We start from the raw sequence: 7,592 nt of genomic DNA on the forward strand, positions 1-7,592 counted from the left end.
GTGTTTCGATCTTGCATGGTAGACGGGATTGCTTGCAAGCATAACACTGCTCAGATTATCACAATGTAGGTTCACTTTGCTGTCCAAGTGGATCCCAAAGTCATTCAGTAACTTCTGTAACCAAACAGCTTTATAGGCCGTTAAGGCCGCACCACGGTACTCAGCTTCTGTACTAGACAATGCAACTGTAGGCTGTTTCTTACTCTACTAACTCATCATGCTGCTGCCCAATCCAAATGCATAGCCACTGATTGACCTTCTATCATAGGCACAGCCAGCCCAGTTAGCATCAGTATACCCTGTCAAATCAAGGGGTTTCCCATATGCATAAAACAGCCCATAATTTATCCTAGCCTTTACATATCTCATGATTCTCCTGATTGCATCCAAATGCGGCTTGCGAGGCTTCTGCATGAACTGACTGATCAGCCCTATAGCATAACTCAAGTCAGGTCGCGTAATAGTCAGGTAGATCAAGCTGCTCACCATCTGACGATACATGGTTACATTCTCTATTTCAGCCCCAACATCAATCTGCAGCTTGACATTTTGCTAGGGGTGTATCCGTAGCCTTGCATTCAGCCATACCATACTTCTGTGTAACATGTCATGAGCATACTGCTTCTGTAGCAACCATATGCCTTGAGGTGTCGATACTACCTCAATTCCCAGAAAATATATCAACTCACCAAGATCTTTGACTTTGAATTTAGCCTGCAAACATGATTTAATTTCAGCAATCCCGCTTTCATCATCTCCAGTAATGATTAAGTCATCGACATAGACAACCAGAAATACATAGCCATGATCTGTCTTCTTCACAAATAAACTGTGATCTGCATCACCCAACTTAAACCCATGTTGCTGTAAATAGCTGCTAATTCGAGCATTCCATGCTCTGGGTGCCTATTTCAGCCCATATAATGCCTTTTCCAGCCTGCATACATGTGCTGGAAAATCCGGATGCACATAGCCTTCAGGCTGCTCCATATAAACCTCTTCCTGTAACTCACCATTCAGAAAGGCATTTTTCACATCCATCTGCCATAACTTCCAGCCTTTAGCTATTGCCAATGCAATGACAGTTTTGACCGTAGCCATTTTAGCTACAGGGCTGAAAGTCTCCTCATAGTCAAGACCATACTGCTGCGCATACCCTTTTGCAACCAGCTTGGCCTTGTAGTGCTCTAATAACCCATCTGATTTGCACTTAACCTTGTACACCCATTTGTAACCAATGGGGACTTTGCCATCAGGTAACTGCACTAAATCCCATGTTCCATTTTTAGCCAAAGCTGAATACTCCTCATCCATGGCAGCACACCGCTTCTCATCTGCACAACTGCCTCATCAAACTTAGTGGGTTCTTTAAAACCTGTCACTTTCGTCATGTAAGCATAATGACGGGCTGAATATCCAGTATAAGTGTACCTCTCAATGGGTCTTCTGACCCTCTCAGATCTCCTCAACTGTGGCTCATGAGGCGGCACATAAGGATTCTGCCTAGCACCTAGCATCATGACAGACGGAATCCCCAACTCATGAGCTTGCCTCTCATGAGGTGGCACATAACGATTCTGCCTAGCACCTGGTGTCATGACAGACGGAATCCCCAACTCACTGTCCAAGCTATTACTGCTGGACGACTCATAACTTGCCAGTAAGTGGTCCTGTTACATCTTCAAATATTTTTTCTTTTCCCTTATCCAATCTCCCCCTCACTGACATGTCCGTGTTAGTGGACATAGGAGTGCGATTCCGCAATCTGCCAGACCAAGGACTCATTGTAGATGATACATCACCTGTCAGACCACTCATGGTTGTACTAACTGCAGGGGTGTTTTCAGCATTACTTGTGCTGGGGGCTGATCCATCAGTAGGCACAGCAACTGGATTCCCATATGGTCAAGAAGCTAATTCGTCAAAGATAACATCTCTGCTTATCAGTGTCTCATGTGTAGACGGCACATAGCATTTATAGGCTTTTCTTTCCTGTGCATAACCCAAAAACACGCTCTTTACTGCCTTAGAATCCAATTTCTTTCTCTTTTCATTTGGTATATGCACATACGTAATGCAGCCAAAAACTTGTAAGTGCCTAATGTCAGGTTTATGACCATACAACCTCTCATAAGGTGTAACATCATGAATCCCTGCTGTAGGGGTTCGATTCAGCACATAGACAGCAGTCATCATTGCTTCAGCCCAATAAGCATTAGGCAGACATTTTTCATTCAGCATAGCTCTACCTGACTCCATCAATACCCTGTTTTTCCTCTCTGCAACACCCTTCTGCTGTGGTGTATAGCTGCAAGTGAGCTGCCTTCTTATCCCATACTTAGCAAGATATTTGTCAAACTCCTTAGAGACATATTCTTCGCCTCCATCTGACCTAAGACAAGATACGTAGTAGCCCAACTCATTTTCAGCATGCTCTTTGAAGTCTCTGAAGGCATTAAACACGTCATCTTTATGCTTTAGTATGTACAGCCAAGTGTACCTGCTGAAATCATCAATGAAAGATACATAGTAACGAGCTCCTCCAAACGAAGCATATGCGACAGACCCCAAACATCAGAGTGCACCAACTGTAAGGGTCTCGAGCTATTCTTTACATGCTTCATGAAGGGAAATCTCGCCTGCTTTCCAAACTGACATGCAAGACATACATGACCAAAGTCATTATACTTGAATTTGGGCAATCCAAGTACTACTTCCTTCTGCTGCATAGATTTCAACTTTTGTATATTGATATGGACAATCCTCTTGTGCCAAATCTTAACATCCCGAATAGCACCCTCATCATGTGCAAACATGGCTGCCTTAAGTTCAGGAATGGATGCATCCAAGGGAACATCTTGCCATCCCTTCTGCCTCTAGCAATTAATTTGCAGCCATTACCGTATTCTTCAATAAAGCATCCATCTTTATTGAATCTCACCTGCAGATTTTGTTTTGCCATCTATCCCACAGACAAAAGATTCTTGGTTATTGACGGTACATGCAGTACATCATGTAGGCTTTTCTTCTTGCCATTAGGCATCATCAATGGAACAACTCCTATGTGCTGAATATCGTGCTGGGTGTCATCCCCAGTACACACATACACACATAACCATGTGAACCTGCAACCAACTCATCAAACCACTCTCCGTGGGGTGTCATGTGATTAGAAGCCCCAGAGTCAATGTACCATCTCTCATCTCTATTCTGTCTAGGTGCATTCTTGGACACATGCTGCATGGCAAACAATCTGTCAACCTGCTCATCAATGAGCACCGCTAGAAGATGCATAGTGCCCATGGTGTTTGCCCTTTGCCTCCATATCTCTCTCTTGTAACAATCGTTTTCAATGTGCCCATATTTGCCGCAGTAATGACAGTCCTTATCCCTATTGGATTGATCATTCGACTGCCATGATCCACCACCTCTGTCTCACGGGGTGATCTCCCCCTACCTCTAAAGCCACCAAATCCACGCTGGCTCTGTGTATCTGTGCCATGCCAATTACTCTGTTGTTGCTGTCCATAGGTGTTTCGAGTAAACCTTCATAGACATCTGCTAGTACATGTAGCAGTCCAAACATAACCATATGGGCACAAATCAGTTCATGGACAGCAAGTACAAGTGTCAAAACTCCTGTGCATAGGTTTTCAGCTAGATCTCAAGTTTGCTGAAGCAGCCATGACAGTCAAACGTCACAATGGTGGTCGTAACAAGCATGGACGGGGCCACACAAACCCTATTAGGTGCTCCAATTGTGGGCGATACATACATCAAACACTTTCCACAAGGTATAGCCAAGCATTTGCTCACCTAGTATGCAGCCAATGTGTTGTCCTTTCCATCAATGGAGCTTCAGCAAGATCCAGGCGCAGCCCACGCAGGTAAACATGGTGTCACAGCAGCACGTGTTGCTCCAAATGATGATGACCAAGCACTCTAATGTGCTCAATGAAGCCTTAGTATCCTCCCAGACAAGCCACAAACAAGGCTTGAGCAATGGCAAGCTCTATGATTCAATACATACCTTCCAAGACACAATGACAGTCATCCTCCACTTCAACGAGTATGTAGCCAATGTGTTGTCCTTTCCATCAATGGAGCTTCTGCAAGATCCAGGCGCAGCCCATGCAGGTAAACATGGTGTCACAGCAGCACGTGTTGCTCCAAATGATGATGACCAAGCACTCTAATGTGCTCAATGAAGCCTTAGTATCCTCCCAGACAAGCCACAAACAAGGCTTGAGCAATGGCAAGCTCTATGATTCAATACATACCTTCCAAGACACAATGACAGTCAGCCTCCACTTCAACGATGCTTTTGTTCTTCAATCTTCAGAGTTGTCTTCAGTGCCTCCTGCTCCAGAGAGCCCACCTAACTACGCTCTGATACCATATTGAAAGAGAGGGAGAGACAGATAGAGAATGGAGCAGAACCAAGAGCCTACAGGCTCATCTTCCACTTCACATTATTCATCACACTGACTAGTAGAAAAGAGACTTAAACTTAGGCTTTACACTAACCAATATCTAACTGTGGTTATGTCAAGTCAAGTCTACCGACTTATTTAGTACAACACACATGTCCAGCTGTACTTACTGGTAGGGATTTCATTAACGTCTTCACAATTTCGTGATCACGTTAACAAAACCTGTTATTAACATATTAAAACTTATGATCACATTGTATATTCACATGACCTGAGCAATGACCTGCCACCCAAAACCTACTAGTCCCGTAACCCCAGCAGGTTTTTTTGTTTCTCGACAGGCCCGCCGGTCGGCGGGCGGCGGGCCTGTCGAGAAAACAAAGAAACCCAGCGGGGTTCTGTCATGTTTATAAACATTGCCCGACACCCATCATGCAACTTTTGGGGAGATAGTCCTTGTTTTGGAGGCGTGATATCTCTCCTCAAAGTACTTGTAGAGCTCTCGAGTTACTAGAAGTGTCCTCTTGGGAAGAACGTCCTTATCTTAGGGGTTGTCGTCTTTCCTTGTAGGCACTCCTAAGGCTATTGAGCCACTCGTCTTATTAGGGACAGGGTGTGGTTCGTAGCTAATACTTGCGGAGATTTAGGGACAAAGTTGGAGTCATTCAGCTTTGCATTTGAGCTACGTAGGTAATCTACCTCATTCTGCTTTATGAATGGTTTGATGGAGCCAAGAGTCCTGCTTAGGGTATTGGTTCTTGATACTTGATATAGTTTAGGGTAGACAAGGGTCTATTGTTCTATACTAGAGTATTGGGCAAGCATAGATCTTTGATTTTCTTTGTGATGTTAGAGAATGTCTATTATCCTATACTAGAGTATTGGGCAAGCATAGATCTTTGATTGTGTAAAGTATCCTTAATTGGGTACAAAAGGCATCTTTCATTGGGGGTGCAATGTGCATTGTATGCATGCTATCAATTATATGCATCTTAATCTTAGAACACACATTTATGCATTCGTCTTGTCGTGATGCTAAAGGTTTAGCAAGGATTAATATTTATGGTTATGTAAGTATCCAAATAAAATAATTCATGGTCTAAAAACTTTCAGTCATCCTTTGCATTTAGCATGAATCGTCATGGATATCTTTATTTTCTAAAGTTAAAACAATAAACTACATATATGATGATCATCCTTCATTGGGGGTGCAATGTGCATTGTATGCATGCTATCAATTATATGTATCTTAATCTTAGAACACACATTCATGCATGCGTCTTGTCGTGATGCTAAAGGTTTAGCAACAAGAATTAATATTTATGGTTATGTAAGTATCCAAATAAAATAATTCATGGTCTAAAAACTTTCAGTCATCCTTTGTATTTAGCATGAATCATCATGGATATCTTTATTTTCTAAAGTTAAAACAATAAACTACGTATATGATGATCATCCTTCATTGGGGGTGCAATGTGCATTGTATGCATGCTATCAATTATATGTATCTTAATCTTAGAACACACATTCATGCATGCGTCTTGTCGTGATGCTAAAGGTTTAGCAAGGATTAATATTTATGGTTATGTAAGTATCCAAATAAAATAATTCATGGTTTAAAAACTTTCAGTCATCCTTTGCATTTAGCATGAATCGTCATGGATATCTTTATTTTCTAAAGTTAAAATAATAAACTATGTATATGATGATCATCCTTCATTGGGGGTGCAATGTGCATTGTATGCATGCTATCAATTATATGTATCTTAATCTTAGAATACACTCTGCTTGCACGAACACACACACACACACACACCCATCCACCCATCCACACATACACACCCACAACTATCATTACCTGTGTATACTGTCAGCAATGAACTCCCAAAGGGTCCCTCGGGCCCGTATATATACAAAAATGTAGCCCGCTGGGCTAAATGATGACCCCGGCGGGCCCATCGGGGTTTTAAAATTCCCGGCGGGATTTTAGCCGGTTACTAGGGAACCTCCCACCGGCTTTTTTGGGAACATGTTAACATGTTAACATGTTAATAACATGTTAACACATGTTATTAACAAAAAAAAAATTGTGATCACGTGAATATAAAATCATTGCTAGAGCTGGTGTCGGTCATGATCACACAATATAAAGATGATACACGCGAGGTGGAGCTGGAGCTTGACTTCCAACAGAAGTGGCACAAGGGCCAAAGTAGCCTAACATAAGGGCAGAGAGAGGAAGAGTGAAATCCTAAAAATTATACCCAATCGAGCATCCAGGGGGAGTTTTAAGTTGTAAACCTTGCATCCAACCACCTTGTAGTAGTAGCCTAAGAATACGACACCAAGGTGGTGTTGAGAAATGTGGTGCCATGAAGTAAACGGAAGGTAGGGAGTGAGTAAAAGTGATAAGCAACTAGCAAATAGCCACATGAGCAAGCAAGGATAATCCCACATGAGCTAACAAAGTCAATAATATGTACTCACCTCGTATAAAAGGGGGTCATTTCAAGAAATGAAAATATATAACTTGCACTTATCTCAAGTCTTTATGTATCTAAGCTAATTTACCTCGGTGTCTAAATTTGATTGAGTTCATCTTAATTAGCACACACTCATGATGATTTTTCTCCGTTTTCACACACTCATGATGATTTTTCTCCATTTTTATCGACCTTAAATTAGTGTAGAATTAGTGTTCATTAGGTAGTTGTTTTGTCAACATAAGAGCTTGATCCCTATTTCTCAAGAGTATCTATGTTGGTCTCTAGTCCCCTGAAATACTCATAGATTTATACTTGTAGAAAAAATTAAAGCCATTATGATTTTTGGGTATCCACCTAGGGTTCAGACTATTAGATCAACCTATTTTCTAAATTACACCAAACATGCTTTAGTGGCTAATGAGATGGATGAAAATATCCTTGTAGGATGTATAAAACAGAAACTTTTAAGATTTAGAGGTGAAATTGAGTTTACATCTATTGAAGAGCCGTCAACATCCTTAAGAAATATCAAAGGTAAAAGAAGCTACCCAAAAATGAAATCTTCTTTTATCAGCATACCACTAGTGTGTAAACTTTATGTACTTACCTTAAGATGTATAATTTTCATAATACTAAGTTTTTGTGATGATACTTAAGCTCCAATCTTTTCGCT

The sequence above is a fragment of the Cibotium barometz genome, chromosome 64 (assembly GCF_041138505.1).
Source record: "Cibotium barometz isolate CiBa-2024 chromosome 64, ASM4113850v1, whole genome shotgun sequence".
Lineage (NCBI taxonomy): Eukaryota > Viridiplantae > Streptophyta > Polypodiopsida > Cyatheales > Cibotiaceae > Cibotium > Cibotium barometz.